Source organism: Cavia porcellus, unplaced genomic scaffold (genome assembly GCF_034190915.1).
Source record: "Cavia porcellus strain 051 isolate PalLab524CR breed Dunkin Hartley unplaced genomic scaffold, mCavPor4.1 scaffold_2, whole genome shotgun sequence".
Taxonomy (NCBI): domain Eukaryota; kingdom Metazoa; phylum Chordata; class Mammalia; order Rodentia; family Caviidae; genus Cavia; species Cavia porcellus.
This window is the reverse complement of record NW_026947485.1, coordinates 115315787-115342860: the sequence shown is the minus strand read 5'-3', so window position 1 is coordinate 115342860 and position 27074 is coordinate 115315787. Positions and strand designations below refer to the sequence as shown.

Below are 27074 nucleotides of genomic sequence, written 5' to 3'. Positions count from 1 at the left end.
GCAAATCATGCTGACACTGTCATGTTCACCAAATACACGTGTAAAAACAGAACCTGCAACATATGTCCACGGTAGAGGTTACTCATGCCTTTCAGAGAGGCTGAAAAACAGCTCTGAGTAAAAAGTCTTCACATATCTAACTTCTCTTTTCTCTTCTCTCGCTGATTCCAGTACAGACTCAAAACCGAACTCAAAGTTCCATTTCTCTTGCCTCAGTATCCCACAGGCTGGGAATGCTGGACTGTGCCACCAGACATCATGGGTCAAGAAGAAAACCATGACCAGCTTAGGAGTCTCAGGAGGTTTCTCTTACAGGAAATGATACTGATTTTCTGTATAACTTTTACTCTGAAATCACCCCTCCTCCCATTTCACACACACACACACACACACACACACACTTTATTCTGCAGATAGCAAATGATACACTCACTGCACTCACTGGCAAATTACAGCCTCCACCTTTACTAGTCCAGGTGAACAGAAAATGTCAAAAACCTTGAGAGCAGCAAACCTGAGCTTGTACGCTGGTTCTAACTCCAACACTATGTTCACAGTCCAGTGTGATGATAACCCTCAGATTTTTAAAATTGTTCACCTCTCACAGTGCTGTCTTATATAAAGGTAATCCTTCAAATCTCTCAGATAAGTATGGATATCAGTGATACTTTATTGAAATTAATGTCTGAACACCAAACTGGTCACCTTTTCTTTTGTGAAACTTGCAACATACTCCAGTGTTAGTTAGCAGTCACTGTTTCTAGACGCATTCTGCTTTTCTTTCTGAATTATTTTTTTCTTCACTGGTAAGCTAGGTGTACAGTGCTTAAGTGCTGTTAAATGAGAGAATTTTTACACAGGGGAGGTCACCAGCTCCCACAAGATAACAGCATGAGGAGATAGAGCTAGTCCACAGGAGCAGCTCCAGATGGCTCCTGTACTGACATATCATGCCTCCCTCTTACTAATGTAGTACACGCCTGTAGAGCTTCACACACATTATTCCATTTAGCACTAGAGCTTCAAGAAATAGAGCAAACCCATAAATCTATTTTCACCCAAGTTAGAAAGGGATGGAATACAAATAAACATGAAAAATCACATCACTATGTATGGAGTAGAAGAATTCCTAATATATAATTTGTAAATAAAATGTGGTTCCATCACTTAGCACTGAACTCAATGGCAAAATTATTTCAGAATGCATGTCTCCCTGCATCTTACCTTCTGTAGGTGTTCAACAAGATGCTCTCCCTGCTGGGCAGCTGACAACATTTAAATTTTCAGGATAAATCTCCACCACACAATTGTACTGAGTCACCTGTGGTTTAATTCTGTGAATCCTCCAAGGCATTCAATCCCTTGTCTTCAATTAGAGAACTCTGCTGTCATTCATTTTGTCCTAGGGTTTCATAAAAGATATTTTTCAACCTGAAAATATGACTCAACATTTAATATTAGCAAGAAATTAATTTCATTTATTGATGAATAATACAGAATTCTTATTTTTCTTTTATCAGCGTGTATGTGCATACATGAAAAGTCCATTTTTACTCTCCTTTTTAATGTTTCATATTTTCAAGCTCTTTAACTGCATAAGCATAGAACAAGGCAGGCAGTTGCAGTTCCGTTTCCTAATTAAACGCTTCCCAGTGCTCTGCCTTCCTTACCTGTTAGGATAGCTCTGTGAGGACTCACCAGTTTCTTTCACACTGGCAGATCAGGTGGTGTCAGGCCGGCTGCCATGAACTTGCTTTCAGAATGTGGGACTCTGGGGCTTTGGTCAGGTCTTCTGCTTTCGAAAGCTTGGCTGTTTGTGGCCCCTGATTCTCTTCCTTTTCTGACTCTGCTAACAGTTGTCTTATTGTTTTCTTCAAATACTTTGGGGCAATAGGAAGAATAAGGTGTGCTCTGCACAGACAGCAAACACCCACAGTGAATGTGAACATTAAATGTTACATATGAGCTAAGAGTAATAATTACAAGAATGAAAATGGGGAAGTAGGATTTAGAGGTGAAGAGAGACAAGTGGGTGAAAGGGGAGGAAATTATAAAAAGGAGAATGCTTTGTTGCATACAGTTACTTACTTGGCAAGATGACTGTAAACCTCATGCATGGCAGTAGTACTGCACTAGTACTACGAAGTCTGTGCTCAGGAAAAGACCCCTATTTTTTCTGACACTCTTATACCAGCCTACACAACTCTTCAGGCTACACATGTGTGCACACATTTCACACCCAGCTTTTGTACAAGCGGAATTTAACTTTGTTTTCCTAATGTGATGATTGAGCTTTTCTTTCATCTGATAATATTTTTGCTCTTTCAAGGCTAATTCCTCCTTTTTCCAACTTTATGTTGTTTTATACTAGGGTTGAAGCTACCAATAGTGTTCCAGGGATTTCTTGTATTTTATGATGTTTTCATCAAGAAGGATTTGTAAAATGTGGCTTACAGGTTGATATACAGCTTATAGCAAGGTGATGTAGAAGAATAATATATGTATAGATTGCTTTGAGGCAATAGATGATTGAGAGAAAGGTATTAGACAGAGAGACTTACTTTAGTTAAATTCAATGGGCCAATAAGACCTTGCAGAAATAATATGCTAAAATTTACAAAGCCAGTTCATAAACATTCCATTTCGGGGACACACTTGATTTTGGATATTACAACTGTAATATTAGTAATGGATTGTTTGCCTGAATATTTGATGATAATTATGAAAAACAGATTAGATATGTATACTGATTGGAAGCCAGGGAGAAAAAGAGGGAATTCTGCTTCCAAACCCTTCAGAACCCACCCCTTTGAGTATCTGACCAAATACAGCCAGGAGATCAGCTCTGTGCTCACCCCTCAGAAGAAGCACCTTCTACATTTACACTTCCCAGAAGTCACCACTGCAGGAGGGGCTCACCTCCGGTCCAGCCAAGGGACTTAGTTACTTGTTGAGACTGTGTCCCAACCCCTAAAGAAAGGGTGATCCTCAACAAAGTTTCAGCTTTGGTTCTCAGTACTGAGCAAGGAAAATGAGATGTAAAAAGATTTCCATATTACTTCAGGCTTCCAAGAATGTTGGGAGGGATTGGTGTGCACCATTAGATGACTAGAACCCAAGTACTTACTCATGAGCCACATGAGTACCTCTTCCACCATACTTTAGTTTTTTGCTTGCTTACAGGAGTCCTGATATCCTATTTGCATACAGTTCAATGACTATTTCCAATGGTTTATGTGTTGGTGCCCTATTTATGTTTCCTGCTGAAACAACTCTGATGCAGTGAAACCAACAGATGTGACCTTTGGGTGCTTGGTCATTAAGGCACAGGGAGGTGGCCTTCAGCCATGGAATGAGAACCTCCTTAAAAGAGCTCCAGGATGAGAGGGGCCCTTTTGTAATTTCTGCCCTCAGATGATGGGGAATTTCAGTTCTCTGGAGAGCACACGGGCTACCACCAGGAAAGCAGAGACCTAGCTGGCATGGGACTCCAAGCTTCTGGGCACTTGGCCTGGATTTCCAACCACCTCCATGAGAAATGAACTTCTTCAGACAATGAATTTCTCAGACTTTCGCATTTTGCCAGGGTAACACAAAGAGGGTAGGGACGAACTGGTTACCTGTTTATTGGGGGGAGGGGAATATTTTAAAAGTTTTTGATGCAGTTTATATATGCAATGTTGTCTCGCTTTAGAGATTACTTTTAAATGACTTCTTAGATATTTATTTAAAGTCTTCAGTCTCTGTACAATATTAATTTACACAGATGTACAGAAACATTCATTTTTGTATTATGATAAGCAACTTTATTGTTCAATGTATAAAATTTTGTACATTGTCAAATATTTCAGAATGTTTCATTAAACTAGTCTAAGAAATATTTCAGATTTATTCATAACAATTTTTTTACAATGAGCTCACAAACTATTCCCATAGTGGCAATTTTCTATATTTTTATCTCCTTCAATATTATTTTTACTAAACTGAATGACACTTCAAAATAACTATGTTCTTGTTATTATTATTATTATTGATAGTAATGAATAAGAGTATTCTTTCTGTTAATCTAGTACTGTTTCTCTTTTCTCTACTTCATTACTTTACAATCATGTATCTTTTTATATATATTAGAAATATTTAAACAAAAATATAAAAATACTGAAGTGTAAGGAATTTTTTGTAATAATGATGCTAAGCATGTGTTTATTTTTAATTTTTTTATTTTAAAGGTAAAACAAAAAAGAAATGATGCAGAATCTCAAAAAACAGTTGGATGTTAACATTAGTTAAATGTTGTATATTGTTATCTTAGAAGTTCAGATTACAAGATTAGGCATAAAAATGGTCAAAAAATGAAACAATCTAAGAACAGACTTTTTTTCAATTAACTTTTCAATTAACTTTCAATTAACTAACAAATTAGTTGAATTTTTATCTATCATACACACACACACACACACACACACACACACACACACACATAGGTATATTTAATCTTTTTAATTTTCTCCTTTCCCCTTCCTAATTATTCTGTGCATTGAATACTTTTTGTCTCTGTCATCTTCTTGATGCCTTTTGTATATTTTGTATCTTATCACTCTTTCAGTATTGATTTTACACTATGGAGACAATACACAGGTGAGTTTAATTTATTTCACTCATGAGTATGGTTCCAAGTTGCAACCATTTACCTATAAAACCCTCAATATATCCTTCTTTATGGCTGAGTGATATTTCACTGTATAAAAATACCACAACTTTTTAATCCATTCTGTGGTTGATGGATGTTTGTGTTGTCTCCAAGATTTAGCTATCACAAAATGTGTCACTATAAACATGGATGCACATATATCACTGTGGCATGATATTTTTGATTCTTCCAGGAGAATACTAAGAAGGGGAATACTCAGATTATATAGGATCACCAATACTATTTTTTGAGAAACCTCCACACTGATTTCCACAGTGGTTTTACCAGTTTATACTCCCTCCAATAGTAGAAAGTTTCCCTTTTTCCCAACAGCTCCTCTGATATTGGTTATTGTTTGATTTCTTAATTGTAGCCATTCTTTATTGACTGAAATTGTAGCTCAGTATTATTTTAATTTGCATTTATCAAATGATTAGTTATTTCAAACATATCTTCATGTATTTATTTGTCATTTGTATTTCTTCATCTGAGAAGGGCATGTTCATCTCAGATGCCCATTTTTGGATCGGGTCTTTGAATTTGGGGTCCAGATGTTTTTTTAATTCTTTTATATTCTAGATATAAGTCCTTGGTCTGAAGAACTAAGTTGGTTAAAATTCTTTTCCATTTTGTGAGATTTATTTTCACTCTCTTAGTTGTTTCTGTTGAAGTTCAAAAACTTTTTTAATAAAATGACCTATCAGTTGTTGATGCTTTAATGTACTTACTGAGTGGTTTGCCTTTTGTTTGTGACGTCTTTGCCTAACCCTATGTTCTATATTCCTACCTACGTTTTCTTCTAGTAGAGTTAGTGTTTCTGTTTTAGTATTTATATCTTTGATTCATTTTGCGTCTAGTTTAGAGCACAGTGATAGACATGTGACTAACTTTAGTCTTCAGCATGTGGAAAGCCATTTTTTCTACGCCATTATTAAAGAGGCTGTCTTTCTTCCAGTGAACATATATATCCCCTTTTCTCAAAGATAAGGTGGACGAGTATCTTTGCAGTTGTGTCTGCATCTTCTAATCTGCTTATTTGATCCTCAAGTGTATTTTTGTGCCAGTACCATGCTGATTGTATCACAGTAGCTTTGTAGTATATTTTAAGAGGGATTTTTAATGCCTTCTGCCTTGACTCTGTTGTCAAGGATTATCTTTGTTATTCTAGTTCTCTTTTATTTCCGAATGAATTTTGGGAATGTTTTCTCTAGATCTTTAAGGAATGTTAATTCTTTTTTTTATCAGAATTGCATTAAACCTGTATAACAGTTGTGCAAATGTGACCATTTTCACTGTGTGTTCTTCTTATTGAAGAGCAAGGGATATTTTCCCATTTTCTGATGTCTTCATCAATCTCATTTTTTAGAGTAGTATTGTTTTCAGTGTGTAGATGTTTTACATCCTTTGTTGCATTGATCCCTAAGTGTTTCATTTTTTGGATGCTACTGTGAAAGTTATTATTTGTCTAATTTCTCTCTCAATGAGTTTTTAATTTATGTACAGGAATGCTATTTATTGATTTCTGAGTGCTGACTTTGTATCCAGCCATGCTGTCATAATTGCTGATTAACTCTAGTAGTCTTTTGATGGAGATTTTGGGATCTTCTATGTAGATTATCATGTCATCCACAAATAGTTATAATTTAACTTCTTCCTTTCCATCCTTGTTCCTTTTATTTCTCTCTCTTGTCTAATTCTTTGGCTAACATTTTCAGAACTATATTGAATAGGAGTGGTGATAGTGAACATCCTTGTCTTGTTTCTGATTTTAAAGTGAAAGCTGTCAGGTTTTGTCCATTTAGTATGATATTGGCTGTTGGTCTGACACAGATAGCTTTTATCAGATGGAGGTAGAGACCACCTATACCTATTTTCTGCAGAGTTTTTATCATGAATGAATGTTGCATGTGTGAAAAGTTTTTTGGGTTTTTTTTTTTTTTCTGAATCTACTGAGATGATAATGGGATTTTTGTCTCTAGGTCTTATTGATTTGCGTATGTGCAATCATATCATCCCTACTTCCCTGGGATGAATCCCACTTGATCATGGTGTATAATCTTCTTGATGATTTGCTATATTATATTTTCTGGTATTTTATGTTCATTCTAGTGATTGATCTACAGTTCTCCTTTTGGTTGAGTCTTTCTCTGGTTTTGGTATCAGAATGATACTTGACTAGAAGAGTTAGGCAGACTTGCTTTCCTTTCCATTTCATTAAACGGTTTGAGGAATATTGGTGCTAAGACTTCTCTAGATTTCCTGTGGAATTCAACTGTAAATTCATCAGGATGCAATCTTTTCTTTATGGATGAACTTTAAGTTTTCAATTTCATCAACTGATATTGGGTTATCCAGAAGTTTTATGTCTTCTTGATCTAACTTTGGTAATCCTTATGTTTGTAAGAATCTGCCCACTTCCTCTGTGTTTTTCAGTCTATGTACATAAAAATTTTCAAAATAGGTGTTGAAGATCTTCTCAGTTTCTACTGGATCTGTAGAAATATCACACTTTTCATTCCTGATTGCATGAATTTGAGTTTTTCTTTCCTTTTCTTGATAAAGTTGTCTAGGAGGTATCAATTTTTTTATTCTTTCAAAGAACCAACTCTGCTTCATTAATTATTTATATTATTTTCTTAGTCTTGAATTAAACTATGCTCTGATCTTTGTAATTTCTTCCCTTCTATGAGAGGCTAGATGGATTGTGGGGAAAAAGGAACCCTTGTCCACTGTTGGTGGGAGAGTAAATTAGTTTCACCACTATAGAAATCAGTACGGAGATCCCCAAAAACCTATGATTAGTGGCTCCATTTAACTTAGCTATTCCTTTTGTTGCTATCTTTCCAGAAGAATTAAAAACGTCATGCCACAGCAACATATGTGAATGCATGTTTATAGCAGCACAATTTATAACAGCTAATTTTTGGAAAAAACCCAAATGCCCATCAACTGAAAAATAGAAAAAAATGTGGTATTTTTATATACAGAATATTACTGAGCTATAAAGACAGATAAACTTCAGGCTTCTACAGGTAAATGGATGAGACCATACTAATAAGCAATAAATCAGACTTGCATGTGTAAATATCATATTGTTCCCCTAGTGTAAGAAAATGAGAGTAAATAAGATCCCAAATGTATAACAGATCATGTGAAAGGATAAAATACTGTTCAGAAGGAAAGATCAACTGGGATGAGAGAGAGGAAAAAAGAAGGAAGGTTAAAAAATACACACACACACACACACACACACACACACACATGCACACACGATGGCAAAGACAATTGTACAACAAATTCCAATATTTCATAGAAAGTAACAGTTACTACTTATATTGTTTAATAGGTTTTACATACCTATATCTGGTACTCTGAACAAGTATTTTGAAAATAGCACCAATCAATATGATAAACATTGTTAATTTCCAACCATCTTGTTTTGAATCCTATCTATTTTTTGTTGTTTTAAAAATTCTTTACAAGAAATAATTTTATGAGCTATATTTCATATTTAATGGGCATAGAAATATGTAAAATTGTAATACAGCAGAACTAATTAAAAGTCAAATCATTTTAAAAAGATTAAATAATAGTGTGTGGCTAGAGTTGACACTGGAAAACTCGGCCATGACAATGTATAAGTAAGAAAACTGAAATCCAAAGGGCAGTACATAGGAGCTGATGGAGAGTTAAGAGGGCACAGATGAAATGTGGGCTTAGAAGGTGCATAGATGACTGGTGGGCTTTAGTGTCATGAAAGAGGAAAGTCATATATGCACCTAGGCAGAAAGCACACTGCACACTGCACTGCCGGTGACGGCAGAGGCAGAGTGTTGCGGATTCCTGGACTCTTGTTGTTGCAGTGAAAGGAGAGAACGAGACCACGCACTAAGTGCATACTACAAAATCCAAGCTGCAATGTGGGTACATCTGCCAGGGTTCTGATTACTTTCTTAAGTGACAGCAGCAGTTTCAGTGACATACAATTGCAGTGCTATATTGATCAAAATTGAATGTAATTTTAGAATATTCTCAAGGTTCCATTAATCAATATGATTTTACAACCTTTTCATTCCATTCCAAACAAATGCTTTCCTGTTAACAACCATCAACTACCCTGTATTACCAGTCACACATAAATATTATTCTTTATTCCACCTACATGGGTTTGAGTACTTCAGGTATTTATTAAGGAAATTAGACTCTATATCTAGTATTATGTGCCTGGTTTCTTTTTCTTAGCATGTTTTCAACATTAGCTATCTTGTAGCTATCAGATTTCAATCATCACATTATTTTACAACATTCCATTATGTAATGTAAAATACCTAATTTTGTTCTTTCATTCATACACACTGATGAGCAATTTTTTGGGGATCATTTCTGTAATGAAAACAGTGATTGTAAATATGTATGGAGATGGCTGAGGCAGGAGGATCACCTGGAGCTAGAGGTCAGCCTGAATGATACAGCAGGACTCTGTCTTAAAAAATATAAATCTCTGGATATGTGTATGTAGTTTGTGTATAATACATTTTCATAAAATTTTAGTTTGGCTCTCCAGGAATGAAATTAATTTCTGGTGTCTATGTAACTTTTGGAAGAACTATCAAACATTTTGAAAATCAGTTTACTTATTTTCTGTTTCTTTTTCTTTCTTTTTTTTATTGTTTCCTTTTGGCAATATGGGGAATAAGATCAAAGTCCTCACTATTGCTAAACAAGTGTTTTGCCACTGAGTTAAAAGCTTAGTCCCTTAGTAATTTGGCGATAGAAATACAAATAAAGAGTGAGGCAAACGTACATAAATAAGTAAATGTGCTTATGCAAGTACTATTTGCAGCAAGCAAAAAACAAGTAGAAATAATCCAATTCAATCAGCAAAGGGATTAAACTGGCACCATAGCCTTCGTGCACAACGTTCTATCACATTTGCGCAGCAAGGGTAAAAATACTTGAGACCTGGTACTTCATAAAGAAAACACATTCATTGTCATAGCCTGAGGCTGGAAAGTTCCATATCACGATGCCAACCCATTCCATGCCTGGTGCTTCCCACCACCAGGTGCAGGAATTCCCACCTTCACCTGGGGCAACACCACTGCCTCCATAGGAGAAGCCCCTTCTCCTTAGCACCCTCTGCTGCCGGTTCCTAGCAAGGTTCCAGTTGGGAAGGAGAAGCCACCCAGACCCAAGGACTAAAACTTTTTCATGCCGATGTTTATCAAGCCCTGTTTCTTATTTTTAACTTTCCACATTTCTTCATTGGTGTCTCTTTGCAGAGAAGAATAATTGCTTTCCTTGCAGGGAGTTGGTATAGGTACACATTTCATTTGTTTCCATTTCCTTCCCTGTGCTCCCTTCCCTTCATCTCTGGGTTCCACAGAACTGTCTGCCTATTTCCTACTGTCTTTTATTTTTCTATATAGTTATCCTTTGGGTTTCTCATATAAGAGAAATGATGTGATATTTAACCTGGAAAGCCTAATCTCTTTCACTTAGCATTATGGCCTTAAGATGAACCAATTTTCCTACAAATGACCCGACTCTATCCTTCTTTATGGCAGAGTAGTGCACCATGGTGTGAAATATCATTTTCATTATCCATTCATCTGTTGGTGGAAAAATAGACCCCTGCAAAGATTTGGCTTGTGTTACTTGTTCTGCTGTAAACATGCATATTTATGTAATACCATATTTTTAATTATTTTAGGGGAAATACGAAAAGAGGAACAGCCAGGACAAATGGAATTTTAATTTTCAGCTTTCTTGTTTGTAACTTCAGGCCACGAATTCAAAAGCCAATTCCCCCATGATTTACCCTTCTGTTGAGTTTTACCTAATGTCAGTTAAGCTTTCTGTGCATTTGAATCTAAAAGTCAATAATGCTAGTTTTTAGTTTTTCACCTCCATTATTGTATTGTTTTTGCCTTCTCTTCCAACCTCTTGGCCCTTGGGTATTTAGGCCTTAAATGCAATGATTGCATCAGTGACTGATAAACAATGATAGAACAGTTATGAAAAATTCTGAAAATTTATTATTTTAGTTTTACTTGGAGCTTAACTTTGTTTTATTGTCTTTTTTGGGGGGGTTGTTTTGTTTTCTTTCTTTGTTTCTTTTGGTACCAGGGATCTAACTCATGACTGTACAGTTGCAAGGCAGTTGCTTATGCTGTTGAGCTAAATCACCAGCCCCTGGTGCCTACCTTTAAATAATAGTTGATATGTGTTTAGAATTAAATATTGTCCATTGCACAAGTTTCCTTTAATATTTCCTGCTAGAGCTACAGATTATATTGCACATACTTTGGGTCCATCAGTTTTGAGATTTCCATTAAAACATTCAAACATTTTTTACAATTGACTTTCAGTTTAGTGCCATTGCTGCCATGGAGCAGTCTGTGATGGCAAATCTTTTAAATTTTTCAAGGCTATGGCACAAGGAAAGCTTATCTTATTCACGCATCCTGGTGCACACCTGTAATCCTAGCACTTGGGGGCTGCAGCAGGATTTCTGTGAGTTCAAGACCAGCCTGGTAAGTTCAAAGTCCATCTGACCTACATAGCACTGTATACAATATATATCATTTTATTTCCATGGAATATTCTGTCCATACCTCTCTCCCAGCCTGAATGACAGAGACTTTCTGTACTTCTTTAAAACCAGAGTTATATTTAACTGTTTTGAGTCTTAGAGTAAGAATAGGCCACTATGGCATGCACAGAGCCTTCTGAGGGCACTGAGTCAGCTGTGTAAGGCACAGGAACAACACAGACACAGGGCTGGCACCAGGACCTGCACCTCACGAGCTCACCTGTGGTCTGCAGATGATTCTGTGTGGCAGTGACACACACACAAGAACAGTGACAGGACAGGTACGGACTGGCCCATTATTTAACAGAAAACACTTTAAAATTGGAGAAAAACCAGAGTGAATAACAAGAACTATTTCAGAAGAGTGACTCCCATTAAAGAGAACAGAGAATTCTGTCAGTGGGGGGCCAAGTAGGAGGAGAGAAATGGTGAGCAGGAGCCCTACAGACCGTGTAACAGCTTCTGACCTGATCTTGAACTGCACCTTAGTGCTGGTTTTCCTCAGGGATCTTTCCTGCCTATCCAGAACCAAGCTTTACTAACACCTTTTTCAGAAAAGGAAGTCTTACTCGTGCCTCAGTTTCTCTGAGAAGACAGAAGCACTCTGATCCTTCTCTGGAAAACTTGCTCTGATTTAACCCCTTTCCCCTCAGACAGTGTGGCAGGGCCCAGGAGTCACCAGGGAGTTTTCCACCTTTAAGAGACTTGGGGAATATCACCGTTCTTTCCCCTGAGCTTACACATTCCTGTCTGGCTCACTGTGACCCCACACCATAGAGGAACTGGTCAGTGCTGCCCGTGGAGGAAGCACAGAACTACCTGTTCTGAGCACATTGGCCCTGTGTCCGCACAGGGACAGTCATGGACAGAGCCTCACACCTGGGAGGATGCTCGAGACCCAGCCCCGAGTAGGTGACACTGCCCTGAAGCCCTGCATGCACCATGCTGGAGTCCTTAATATATAAAAATAATCTGTGCAGTGTGTGAAGCTACCAATAATCTGCTGTCCTTAGGTATTTATTCTGTGTCTGTCCTCTACCACACATTTATCAATGATGCAGAAATATAAACAGGAGACAAATTTTCTATTTACATAAAGTAATAATTGTATAGTAGAACACAGTAAATAAATAAATGATAGGAATAAACTTTTGTAGCCACTAAGTTTTGTAAATAAGTAAAGCCAATAGGTTTATATCATTGAGGACAGCAGCATAGAAGAAGAACGTAGAGGCCGATCACTCAGTGGCAGGGAAATGGAGCAACAGCTCTGCTGAGGAAGCTGACAGCACCTAATATACCAGCATGGCACATCAGCAGTTAGAGACCCATAACTTGGAGGTGGTCAGATTGTTCTCTGCAGAGTCTCCTGGCTCTGAACATGAATTGATATTTATTCACATTCTGCAGACACCTTAATTTAAAAAAAAATCAAATCTCTATGAGACATTATCTCAACTAAGTTTCTCAGTTTCCATGCTTCCACTTAGTTCTCTTGCCTGGATCAGATTGCAGTGTTGCTTACAACTGGTGCTTAAATAAAAAATGTTTCAGTTGTCCATCTGAATTTGTAATTAAAATGATATCACGTAAACCCACAAACTGAGAAAAAATCTTAGTGAACTCCCCCTTAGACAAAGGACTTCTATCTAAAACATATAAACAATTAAAAAAAAAAAACTCAGACCCCCAAAATTCAAAGATCCAACCCAAAGATGGGCATCTGAGATGAATACGCAGTTCTCAGATGAAGAAATACAAATGGCAAATAAATACATGAAAAAATGTTCATCATCATTGGTCATTAGAGAAATGCAAATTAAAACCACACTGAGATTCCACCTCACTCCTGAAAGAACAGCCAGAATCAAGAAAACCAACAACAACAAATGCTGGAGAGGCTGTGGGGAAAAAGGAACTCTCCTACAATGTTGGTGGAAGTGTAGATTTGTACAACCTTTGTGGAGGTCAGTATGGAGATTTCTCAAACAGCTGGGACTGGAAGTCCCATTTGTTCCAGCTATTCCACTTCTAGGCATATTCCCAGAAGAACTGAAAGCATCATACCACAGTGATATATGTGCACCCATGTTTATAGCAGCACAATTTGTAATCGCCAGATCTTGGAAACAACCTAAGTGTCCATCAACTGAGGAATGGATAAAAAAGTGTGGTATTTCTATACAATGGAATATTACCCAGCTATAAAGAAAGATCACATTGAGATATTTATCAATAAATGGGTGCAGCTTGAGACCATACTCATAAGTGAAATAAATCAATCTCTCATATGTGAATAACAAATCGTTTCCCTAATGTAAGTAATGATTCAAATATATAAAAGTATGTGGTAATCATGATTCCCCTTTATGTGGCTTTGAAGCCTTATAAAGTTTTTACTTATTAATTTGAATGGCTTTATTCTGGGCTTCTTGATATGGAAATATTTGAAGCTATAGTATATGAAGTTATATTCAGATATTTCAAGGAAAAAGACAGACACTATGGTAACTACTATTAAGTTGAGTGATTTGGTGGTGAAGCACTAGGTTGCTGAAACAGTCATGCTTTGACCTGTATTGTTATGTTGTTATGTCCTCTTTTTTCTCAGTGTCTCCCTTATTCATTGAAAAGAATTATTTAGTTATTTTTTATGGTTTTTTTAACTAAGGGGAAAAATTTTAAAAAATTAGCAGGATATATTATAGTAAGTTTTTTTGATTTCCTATTAACTTGATTTGAATTCCTGTAATACTCCCACTATCTTATTTTGGCTGATTAGACTCTGTTCCGTTCTGTATGATAGTATCAAGTTTGAGGGAATAGGCAACTACTTTGAAGGCAATAAAGTTCACTAAGATGCCCATTATGGTTTGACTATTATCTCCTTTGGAAGTCCTGTACTCTGTTTTTACATCATGTACTATGTCTATCCTTGGTTTTGACTGACAGCTTTGTTTTACCATATTTGACTTTATTCTCTTCCAAAAAAAGTAATAAGAACTAAGGAGTAAGAAAACCCAAAATGTGTAAATTTTGTTGCAAAAAAGAGAGGGAAAAAAGTGCTCTAAAGGATAAAACTGCATGTGTGTTTACGGGTGTTAAATAGCTGCCCATATTAATGTTTTAGGTTGGATCATTGAACACAACTGTTTGCAGTCTCACTGTGTGAATGTCCACTTTGTATGCTTTGATACTGTGACTTGGGCAACTATCTCTAAGATGATAATGTGTAATCTATTAACTGGTGATTTCTTACTTTTTTTTTTTTTTGTAGTTCTGTATTACTTGTACCATTACACCGCTTTGTTTTGTTTTGTTTTTTCTTTTTCCTTTTAAATAAAATTTAAAAAATGATATAGATTCAGTGTTTCTATATGTAAGAATAAAATAAATGCAGATCAAAGTTAACATGGCATTATTTCTTTAAAATTTGCTGAATTGTTACTATGTTTTTGATGGAAATGATCTTTAAGTTTTTCCTTTCTGGAGCAGAGACACGGCAGGTCACAGGGATCATGACTTGAAAGGGTGCGTTCTTATCCTCTTCCCTGGCTCCTACTTTTCCTGTCCCTGCATCCACAGGGCGAGCCCTCTTTTCTGCCCTGCTGATCTGCCATCCTGTTTTTGTCTTGGAGTCGGCTGAATGTGGACTGAAACCATGAACCAGATTAATCTTAGCTCATTTAATTTGTGATGCTTGGATATTTCCTCCTGTTAAGAAAGTCAGTAAGGCAGATATTGGTACCAGAGAAGAGGGGTCATTGCTGTACCGTATCTGATCATGCAGTACAGAGACCTATTGTCTGATTCTCAGGAGGAGTTTGGAAAAATTTGGGGATGCCTTCTAGACAGAATGCTGTGAGTTGAGTTTAACAGGAGATTCTCATCAGAGATCTGAAAACCATAATGCTGATAGAAAGGTGCACAGTGAAGGCCAGCTCAGGAGTCTTCAGTGGGAATAAGGATTTCCATTGTTAGTTGGACTCAAGGCCATGTGTTTCATGCTCTGGAAGAAAGTTTGTCTAAATTTTGTCATGTCTGGAGATTTGATTGGATACTGAAATTAATTTGCAGTATTAAATAATAAGACAAATAAAATGTCAAGGTGGCCCAGATTTCATGAAGGGGCATGACGGGTTGCTTTTATTCAGCTCTCTGGTGAAAATCATGAGTAAACAGCAAAACTGAGTCATTTGGCATCAATGTGTCTTGCTGGTTTTACAGGTGTCCAAATGCAAGAGCTGTGGAATCACAGAGGTGTCCACTCAGGAATCAGAAGAAGGTCTGGAAGAACATACAGTGCACACTTTAGAGGGTGCTAAGTGACGTTGTGAAAGTGAAAATAAAGTCCATTGAGAAGCCCAGGACATTGGAGCCAGCAGGAATGAATAAGATCTGCTGAGGCAAGCCATGTAACTGAGTTTGTGGCAGTATATGAGGCCAGGGCTGCCCAAGCCCTTTAGAGCTCACATCTCACCACAACCCACCCTAGGAGCTGGACATGGAACTTCAGGAATTAATGTTTTCCATGATGGAAACACCCTCTTCCTGTTTCCTTTGTGTATTGAAAACTTAATGACTATTTCCTATAAATATTCCATCCTGTATTTCCTGATGATATGACTATTCTCCTATAGTTAAGGAGCAGTTACTAATCTTGGAAAACACAGTATCAGCACAACATAATTGAATAAGGGTGTTAAATGGACAAAGCAGGCAAAGATGGAGAACATTCAGAAATACTACAATAATTCCTCAAAAAGGGACAAGTGTTGGATGAGATCTTGGGATATGAGAGTCTGAGGAAATGTCACATAAGAGCCTGGGTGTTTCATGCACAGGGAGAAGGAAATGAACCCATGAGTATTCACGGTCCCTGTCTCACACTGCACATTTACTTGAGAGCTTCTGTGACATCCTTGTTCCTAAAACTGTAGATTAAGGTGTTCAACACAGGAGTGAGGATTGTGTAAAACACAGAGTCCACCATGTTCTTCTGGGGAGTGTGGTAGGAACTGGAGAGCATGTAGGTGTAGACGGCAACACCATAGAAGAGAAGGACTGACCGGCGCAGCCCCCCAATGAGACAGAGGATGCTCTTGTGGGTAACAGATAACTGCCGCCTTTATTGTTACGGGTTCTGGCTTATATATCTGACTGTAGCCAATCAGGCTGCCACGAGGGGGCAGGGTTGGAATGAGATGCGGGCTCTGGCTAATATACCCAGCTGTGGTCAATCAGGGGTTGCCACAGAGTCAGCACGAGGCGAATACGAAGTGAGCACGGGGTGGCTAATTTGGAGAGGGACGTAGCGCATTGCGGAAGCTGGTGTGGTCCTTAGTCCCGGGTGGGGTATGGTATGTTGAGCGCCTGCGCCCAACATCTCCCCCTTTCTTTATAACTGACGCAAGGTCTCCAGGGGTCGGCACCCCTCGTGAGGTGCCATGCGGCCATCATGATAGTGCCTCACTACTCGTTGGTGCTCTTTTAGAGGGGGCGGGAAATCTGTTTTATGAGCCCAACCCGCATGCTCACTGACATGGGGACCAGGGTGTCTCCTGGCCAAGGACGACATCCCCTGTGATGCTTTGCTCCACATCTGCTTCACAGCATGGCCAGCCATGCTGCTGGACTTTGACCAGATTCTATGGCCAGCAATGCTTGTTTGATAATTACTTTGTCCCTATTCCTTTGTCTGCAAATCTGACAGAGCAGAAGTAGACTGCCAAATGCGGCAAGTGTAGCTCACTATCGCGGCTGTGATTCCAAAATCTCCCTCCATTGCGCACAAGCTGGATCACAGGAAACTCGTCTGGGTCTGCCATAACTGGAATTGGTACGAACTGGGGTACCTGCATAACGACAGCTGAAAGTGTACTGTTATTCCAACATTGTGACACATAACAGGTTGCGGTGGAGCAATTTAGAAAATCATATTTGTGGTGGTTTCAAACAACAGAAAAAGGTAGGGAGCTTGCAGGCAGACTGGGGTTTTTGTAATATTGAAAACCTTTTGAGACTTGTAGGTGGAGGGTGTGAAGGAATTGTTGCTCCTCACCCCTGAAACATTGCTGTGAAAAACACGGACTGGGGATAAGCCTGCCACAAGAATGCTTCATTCCCTTTTCCAAGACAAATATGGTTGTCCCTCCTAACAAACCCAAAGAAACCATACAATAATTTTCATCTGTCTCTAATTAGGCCACCATCCATCCAACCAGATGAGGTTTATTCACTATCCTAACCACAAAAAGCTTCCAAGCATCCACCTCATCACAGGAGCTCTCACAGGTGACTCTAGCAACAGCTGCAGTGACTGAGGCAATGAATCTTCATTTCCAACTCAGTTGCAAGGACAAACTGCAGGTTCCATGCTATTGTCGAGTCCTACAGCAGCTTTCTAAGATTAAAGCGTTAATTCAGAAGAAATCAGATTTTCCTGTGGAATTTAAATAGTCTTTAGTCTTAAGCAGGGAAGGACAAGCAGTTGGCTTCAGGCACTTTCTGCCTGGACAGGTATTTCTCTGTAACAGGAGATTTTAGGATTCTGAGGGAAGGTGAAGTCAGAAATTGCCCCCAGTCGATCCCCAAGCTTGCTCTTAACATAACCCATGTGTTTCTTGTGAAGAAAACTTCAGAGTGGGATTACTCCCTGAGCCATCGTAGCTAGAGCTCAGGGTCCTGTTGGCGGGAACCAGGGTGATCTAAGGAATACACCTGAGAAAACACGTTTACCCACAGATTGGGGTTAGAACACACACCACTAAGGTGTCCCTTTCTCCCTAGAGCTACAAATGGCTACCAGGTTGTCTTTGGCTATTTAAGAGATTTTTATTGATAGTAGCTACTCCACAACTGAACTATTTTAAAAAGCAAAACAGATGTTCCTCCTCCCCTCTCCAAACTAAATTTGAAGGTAGAATCATTTAAGCCGAAAATAAGCCTTAAAGCCCAGCACCTTGCTAGGGGTTTGGAAACCAAGTTGGCTTGGGACCAAACCAAGGTGCTATCTTATCACCCTGGTCGAGGAAGTTTTAATTTGTTTTTGTTTCATTTTTAATCCCTTTTCTCTCAGTAAGTCGCTTAAAGCGACTGATAGCGGCTGAGTAGCAGTGTTACCCATGTTAAGGGGAATTTCAAGAGTTTCTTTTTGTTTCTTTTTTTTTTTTTTTCCTTTTTTTTTTTTTTGTGGGACAGTTTAGTTCCCATGCCCCTTTACGGCGCCCCCAAAAGCGGCCTCTTTATGGCCTCCAGAACTCTTTTTATGAGTTCCTAACCCTGCCTTTTTATGGCTCCTGGAACTCTCTTTACGAGTTCCTCAATCCCTTGCGACGTGTCAGCCCAAGGTTGCCCAATAGCCCCCGCCATCCGGCCCGGCAACACCTGCTGCCTGTTGCATAGCCCCCGCTACCAACGTTGAGCAGTTTAACCTGTCAGCCCCCACCCACCGCGTAGCCCCTGCTATCGGCGCTTGACGGTTTTACCTGTTAACATCTCTGTTCCGTCGGAGAGAGGGTCTCGTTCCACGTATGGGCCACCAGTTGACCGGCGCAGCCCCCCAATGAGCCAGAGGATGCTCTTGTGGGTAACAGATAACTGCCGCCTTTATTGTTACGGGTTCTGGCTTATATATCTGACTGTAGCCAATCAGGCTGCCACGAGGGGGCAGGTTTGGAATGAGACGCTGGCTCTGGCTAATATACCCAGCTGTGGTCAATCAGAGGTTGCCACAGAGTCAGCACGGGGTGAATACGAAGTGAGCATGGGGTGGCTAATTTAGAGAGGGACGTAGCGCATTGCGGAAGCTGGTGTGGTCCTTAGTCCCGGGTGGGGTATGGTATGTTGAGCGCCTGCGCCCAACAAAGGACCACAGTCATGTGGGAGGAACAGGTTGCCAGCGCCTTCTTCCAGCCCTCTTCCAAGTTCATCCTAAGAATTGTGAGGAGGATAGAGGTGTAGGAGCTCGAGATGACTATCACAGGGTTTAGGATCATAAGGACACAGCACAGGTACATGAGTGTCTTGTAGAGTGAGGTATCTGAGCAGGAGAGTTTTGTCACAGCAGGGACTTCACAAAAGAAGTGATGGAACTCCTGGGACCCACAGAATGGGAAAGTCATGGTCACAGAAGTCAGCATGAAGCCATCCACTGACCCCAGGAACCAGCAACCTGTTGTCAGGAGGAGACATGCTCTGTGGTTCATCAGGACAGGGTAATACAGGGAATGGCAGATGACTGCATAGCGGTCATAGGCCATGGCACCTAGGAACAAAAATTCAAAACCACCTAGTGTCAAATAGAGGAACATCTTCGTTCCACATTCAGGGACAGACATCTTGTTCTCACCCAGAACCTGGTCCATGAGCATCTTGGACACAGTGGTGGGAATGTATATCATGTCCATGAGAGACAACTGGCTGATGAAAAAGCACATGGAGGTGTGGAGGCAAGTGTCAGAGTGAATCAGAAAGATCACTGAGTGCATTTCCAGACAAAGCCATCAGGAAAATAACAAAGATGACCAATCACACCAGAGTTGGGTGTGTGGATTGATGGAAGAGTCCCACCAGGATGAAATCTACCAATCCATTGTGGCTGGACTTCCAGATGATGTTATCCATGGATTTCACTTTGACTGTGAAGAAAAGTTTGGGCTTAATGTAATGTGACCATCTCAAAAGACTGTTTAGTGAGCATACATACATAAGCATGATTCCACTAACTATAGGAAGTCCCAAAGGCTGTTAGGCCATGTGGACAGACATACATTACTGTACCACTTACTTAGTAATTTACAGTTAAGTTCCACACTTCGAGGTCATGAGCTTCACTTGATGACACTTGGGTTTATCAACAAGTACAGAATATTTAAAAAATCACTGACTCTGCTAACATAAACAGCAAATCATTGCAAATAAGAGAAATAAAATTCCTTAATCCTTGAATTTTCATTGTTAAGGTATGAAACAAATTCAATCATTTTTAAGATTTAATTAGGTATTAAAATGAGCAGATGTATGTTCCATATACAACGTGTTTAAAATAAATGAAATATATTTGCATTAAATAAACACTAAACAGTTGAATCCACTCTACTCATGAGATCAGGCCATTCTGAGTGAACCTGTGGCTGCATGGAATGATGCTCACATTCCCACATGCAGAGTGGGATCCTCACACAGGACTGAACTGGGAAACTTGAAGGACATCAAATGAGGGTTCCTGAAGAGGGCCAGACATCAGCTAGAGCTCAAGCTGTCCCCAAACCCCCAGCTTCTATCCACTCTACCTTAAAAAGCAAATAATATTTGACTTCAGGATGAGGTGAGGCAAAGTGAGGAAGACAGCCAGACAAAAAGAAGTGAGTACATTTGCTTTTGGTTAACATCTGCACTGAACGTTCTGCAAAGGCACCCAGACAGAGGGCAGTCACTCCTACCATTCTGTGAGAAAAAATGCTCCAGTTCTGCATTTCTCCACTCTCTCTATATTCCATACTTTGGTTCTCAAAGGACTGAGGGAAAGATCTGCATATAAGTAAATTGAGTATTCCATTCATCTCTAAAAACTGATTCAAACCTGATAATTTTTCTGTTTTAATATATTTGCTTATTTTATATAAATATAAATTTATTTTATTTTAAAAACATGTTTTATGACCCCATGTATATAAACACATGGATGTGATGTGCATAAGTGTATGACTGATTGGATAGAGCTTCATGGAGAATTCCTTTTTTGTCTAGTAGGCAGATTTTCCTCCAAACTCATAGCCATAAAGCTCTTACCACTTGTGTTAAATCCTGGAATGAAAGTAACAGAATGAAAATAATGAAAATTAGGGGGTCTCTGATGTTTACTACACAAGACTGGGTGATATTGCCATCACTCTCACTGTTACTGACTGCCGAATCCACTTTTCTCAGAAAGTGGAGAACAGGGAGGAAAACTGAGCACTGCTGAACTGTCCCTGCCACCAGCTGCTCCTCTGCTTGGTGCTCATCTCCTGAGCCCAGGATAGATGATAAAACACACCAACGCCACATTCCCCTTGGCTGCAGAAGTCACTTAATTTGTTTGGGGAAAATACTATAGGAATAAGACTCAAAATAGAATTTTAAATAGCTATAAATAGGTCAGAAATAAAATAAGATATACTGGTCTTTCTGAAAAAGTAATCCACAAAGGCTTCTTCCCTATGTTTTTCCTTGAATATACTAAATATCTTCAACTTTCTATTTCTAACATTGAAATAATACATGCCACAAATCTTTACAAATGGGAAAGGAGAAATATATCATGTTTCTGAAAAAAACTTTAGTAGCATTTAAAATGTGTGATTGCTTCAAAAATTTACAGCTTTGAGCTGTATTTTACAACCCTGTAATGATTCTAAAACTAACTTGAATATTTCACTCACTAATGTTCTGAGGTGTTGTTGCCATAGAAGATTCACTGATGCTCTAAGTATCCAAAAAACCTGAGATATAGTATAGAAGATGGATGGGACAGATGATAGACAGACAGACAGACAGATTGTATAATTTCCTTTCTATCAAATCCTACCTCTGCTTGAAGATGGAGCCTGTGTTTTGTGGAAATATTAAAACTCCCCAACAAACTCCAAAGCACACTTGCGGTTCCAATCCATATCCATGCAGAGTGCTTCAAGAACTGAAGCAATGAGCAGCACAGGTGAGAGAGCTCAGGTGCTGAGGGCTGAGGGAACAGAGTGGGTACAGGAGGCAGGTGGGGCAAGGGGGGTGTTGGGATCATCTCTGCTACTCCTTATCCAGTGGAAGTCACGGTCATCATCCACACACAACAGCCACCTGGACCCTGGACAAAGCCGAGAGCACCATCTCTATCCCACACATGGACTGAGCTGCCTGATGCTTTTTCCTCTCTGTCCAACTCCTCGAGTTTCAAGCACAAAGTTTAGTGCACGTTTGACCAGGAAGCTCATAAATGCTGCTGCAAGGGGTCCCTGACCACTGCTGGAGTTTGAGATCTTCCCAGGCAGCGTTCTTATGCTTTCCCACATTTCTTCTTGTATAAGAGCCTGTCAGTGACTTACTTAGCTTATTTTTCCTCACAGATTTCATATTCAGGTCCTCAGGGCCTTTGCCTAACACTACAAAACTAAATGGAGGGAGGATTGATGTTTTGCCCAAAGGCCAGACACCTAGCATGGCACTTCCCCTGTTCTCTTGGAAACACCAGCTTTCCACTGTAGGCTGCAATCTGAGTCCACATCAAGCTCTGTAAGCTTCCCCATAGAAAAATAAATATAACTGAGATCAGTATTTCTCACATTGCTATAACTCTCAGCACCATCCCTTCTTGAAATGTAACTGTCACTTTCTCTCTGTAAAAGTTCTATCTTAGGAAACAGGTACATCAAAAGAACATCTAAATATAAAGAAGAAATTTGTATCAGTTTGTCCATAAATAACTGCAAACCAAGTGCTTATTTCTTAATAAATAAATGTTATATGAAAGGTTTAAGAAGAAAGCATATTTTCTTTGCCCCAGGAAAATAAATGATGGAGAAAAAAGGTAGGAAATATTGTCAAGATCTAATGCAAAGTTTCTGCAGCAGATCAATGATTGAAGAGCAGCAATTAACTTCTATTCCTGCAGCGGTCTCAGCCTATCGGTGAGCTCACCTTCTGCTTTGTCCCTCAGGCCCATCCAGGCTGAAGGACTGGTGTGGATGAGTTAAGTGTGCCCTGAGACCTGGCATGCTGACATCACCCTGAGCTTACTACTTTATTACTGAGTTGGACCAAATTTTGTGTCTTTCTGGACTTTAAAGAAGAAACAAACTAAGAGAACTGTGGAAGATAATACATACTTGCTTCACGGTTCTGGCTTTCTTCTCGAGTGATTTTTAAAATTTTTCTGGTACAATTCACAATCTTGAAGGCTTTGTATGATTATCTGCTTCTTCCTTGTAAGAGAGGATCGTTTCTTTGTAGATTGTGTACTCTGACTAAACACTTTGAAGATAATGATGCACAGTGCATTGAGTATTGCTATTCTCTTACTATTTTGCTGTGAAATTTTGTTTTTTTTAAATAATAAAGCAATCTCAAATATCCCTATTACCAATAATATCTAATTTATAAAATATAAGTCAATATTATATAACTTTAGCCTTTTTATTTTATAATCGTTTCCAGAGATAATATACCATACAATATGAAGAAAATGCACATTTAAGCATATACACATGTAGATACACTATATATATGCAATATTTTAGGTATTTTAATTTTTCAGGTACATAATCAAATTCTGAAATGAACTCGATCACTCTGTCAAACACATCACCGTTGATTAATTGTGTGGTTAGATTTATGTTCATGTCAGAATTTTTAGCTCTCCATCTCCTCCACTCTTCATTACCAACTGTACTTCAGTATTAAATTTGATCATAAATATTCCCTTTTATACATTAACTACTAATATGCACATTATAGAAAACTTTAAACCCAAGAATTGATTCCATGAGAATTTAACAATGAAGCATAACATAAGGGCAAGACAAAGTTACACTTTGAAAGCTGCATTGCTGAAGTTCACAGATAGTAGCCCTGGCACTGCTGGCCCTCACAAGCTGCTGCAGGAATCTAGTTCAGGAATCAGAAGAGAGGAGGAACCAACAGGAAATAACAGAATGAAGATTGAGTGAGCCAGAAAGCAAGCAAAATCCAGAAATCCTGGCATTTATTAAGAGCGGCCCTGGAGGAAACACTGGGCAGGGGAACTTGGCCTCCAAATGGCATGAAGAGCAGAAGCACAACACAAGACTGTGAGTACAGGCAGAGACTGGTCAGAGACACAGCGCCGGGGGAAAGAGCAGTGAACAGGTCAAGAGCGTCACAGGGAGTGAGCATCACAGCATTTTCATCTGGTCAGGGAGCCAAGCTAAATATCCAGGGCTGCCTCCGGAGAACAAGCAGGATGTAGGGGCTAGACCCTGGAGGGGGGCGCCTTGCCAGCTCCCACTGTTTCCCTGCAGAGCACCAGAGAGCAGAAAACCCCCTTTCTGTTGCACCTTAAGTCACAGCAGCCACTCCTTCCCTGGAAAGCAGCAGGCCCGGGACAATGCCACTACAGAGAAAAGCTACAGTAAGGGGACTGGAGGAAGCCTTGTCCTGCATGACTGGTAGGAAATAGAACTCAGGCTGGGGACGATTTCAACCCACCAAAGCAAGTGAGAGCACACACTCTGAATGGCTTTCATCCTGAAACAGAGAAATCTACTTGTTAACTCTGTGGCGTCTTCTAAGGCAATAATTGACAGGGAAGTTAGGGAAATAGTGAATTTATTAGAATATTTTACAATTCAAGTATTAGTGAAGTTAACTCTTTTTTCTTATTTGTTTTGGTACTGGGAGTTGAACTCATCAGTTCTCCACCACTGGGCTCCTGTCTTTTCTTTTCTGTTTTATACAGGGTCTTTCTAAGTTGTCCTGGGAAATCTCCAAGCTGCAATCTGCCTGTCTCAGACTTCCTCAGTGCTGGGATTCTAGGTGCATTCCACCACGTCTGTCTTCAACATTCTTTTAACAACAAATTCAGGAAATTAAAACTGATAAGAGTAGGAGAAATAAAATACAGACCAGAAAGGACCAGAAACCCAAATTACATGTCTTCGAGGCAATGGATAATGTGCTATATCTCTGATAAAATTGACCAAGAAATAAGAGAGAGAAGATGCAAGTGATCGCACTCTCTGATAATAAATGGGCACTTCAGGACACTAGGGAGCGACAGAGCTCACTTCCACATGCAGGAAAGGCCTCCCAGAGACACCCGCCATGCTGGGGTTTCATGCTTAGTGAGGCAGTGTTCAGGAGTGGGGTCCCTGGGTGTGACTGGGTCACACAATACAGCAGATACAGCAGGTGAACCCAACACTGAGTAGTAGAGGCCTGGTGGGCCAGTGAGTCACTGTGATACTTGCAAAAACACAAGTAAATAAAAAATGCAATGATAAACAACAGCAACAGTGAGCTACAGGTGAATGTATGGATAAGGTGATTGATCTGTGTGTCACATACCTCATTCGCCTGTGTTCATGCACAGGAACAGGGTAAAGGTATGAGCTGGAATGGGGTGCACGCTGTCCCAGCACCCCACTCCCTGGACCCCTGTCCTTCCCCACTTCTGGGCTGCCATGGGCCCAGCTGCCTTCTCTCCCGCCCTGCTTCCTGGGGCAGCCACCTGGGAGTCAGTGGAACAGAGACTGAAACCATGGGCCAATTTATCTGCAAACTGTGCACATCAGGTATCTGACCCCAGAGACAAAAGATGAATAAGGAAAAAAAAATGTTACCCAGATTGATATTGACTTTATGAAATATCTGCATACTCTGTCAATAAATTCTACCTCAAAAGCTAAACAAGAGAAAGGGAAAAAAATCCTGGTTGTTTCTAGGGTACAAACAGGTTTACTGATTTTGAAATGTACACCAAATGAAACCCATCATTCTTTATAATATGCACTAATAAGTAAATCACTATGGAATCACCGGAAATTAATTCACAAATGTATACAATGCATTATTAACTTTATTCTGCTAATGTATTGCCAAGTAAACTAAACATATAAGAAAAATTTATCATAAACTATGACCTATTGTAAATAATATCTGTATATAAAACATACAGAAAAACTATTAAAACTGTAAAATTGATCATAAACTACACTTGAATTAGTTTAATGCATTAAATAACATTCTTTAAATTGTGGTTAGAGTCACAGTTTTTTTTTTTAAAACTTTTTTAAAGACAGTTTTTTAAAAAATGTGCTTTTATTTTTGTGTTGCTCTACAACAATAAAGCCATGATACTTGTAATAAGATGGGTAAGTTAATATCTATAGCAATCAACCTTACAGAAGTGAATAACAACTGAATATACACCAAGTGATTGCTCTGAGTGAAAACAACACATCAACACTCTTATTTATGCCTATGCAGGAGGCACAGGCCTTAACTGGAGAAGGACCCTTTCAGAGAGTTCCACACAAAGTTGTTCCTCTTTTTCATCCTGAAAATGATGTGAAGAAAGGGTAGGAGCTGAAGCAAACTTGCAAAAGCCAGATAGTCCTTCCTAAATTAAAGAGGAACTCGAGAATGACTTACTTAAATCCAGTACTTTTAAAAAGGACTCTACCCCAGGGCCCAGGGACTGAGGTTACAGCTCAGAGGTGCGGGGCCTGCATGGCCAGCATGATTTCGATCCCTGAGTTCAATTCCCATGTACAGGGAAAAAAAAAAGAACTTATCCTTTTACTAAGTTTCCCAATGTACTAACAATATCAAAAAAGATTTAAATTTTATTTTGTATCTCTTTCTCTGGAGTGATAAATAGACAAATTTACACTCAGAAAAGAAAACAGAAGCCAATCAAAAGCCTATACAAGATGCAATCTGACAAGTGACTTCTATAATGACACCAATGATAATACTAATCATATCACTAATGCAATGATGGTATCAGTGTACCTAGTAGCATTTGTTATGCTTGTAGAGTTTTGTTCATTCTTTTTAATTAACTATATAAGTTTATAAAACTGTGACTATAATTACTGCTTGACAAGTTCTTCTTCCTTTACAGAGGATTATTTACACAAAATCAGTGGGATTTACTCCCAAATTCACCCAAAACCCTTTATACATGGCAGAAAGCAGAAGTGTGCCGTTGACAAGCTGTATGGAGAAAGCCAGGTCTACAGCAGCTGCAGCAGGCCTGGGACACCTGCCTCATCC

General features: G+C 39.1%; 1 pseudogene; it reads right to left on the bottom strand.

Moving 5' to 3' along the window:
* Positions 1-16182: 16182 nt before the first annotated feature.
* LOC100735059 (olfactory receptor 2T29-like) lies at positions 16183-19910 on the bottom strand (annotated as a pseudogene).
* Between the last annotated feature and the right edge of the window lie 7164 nt (positions 19911-27074).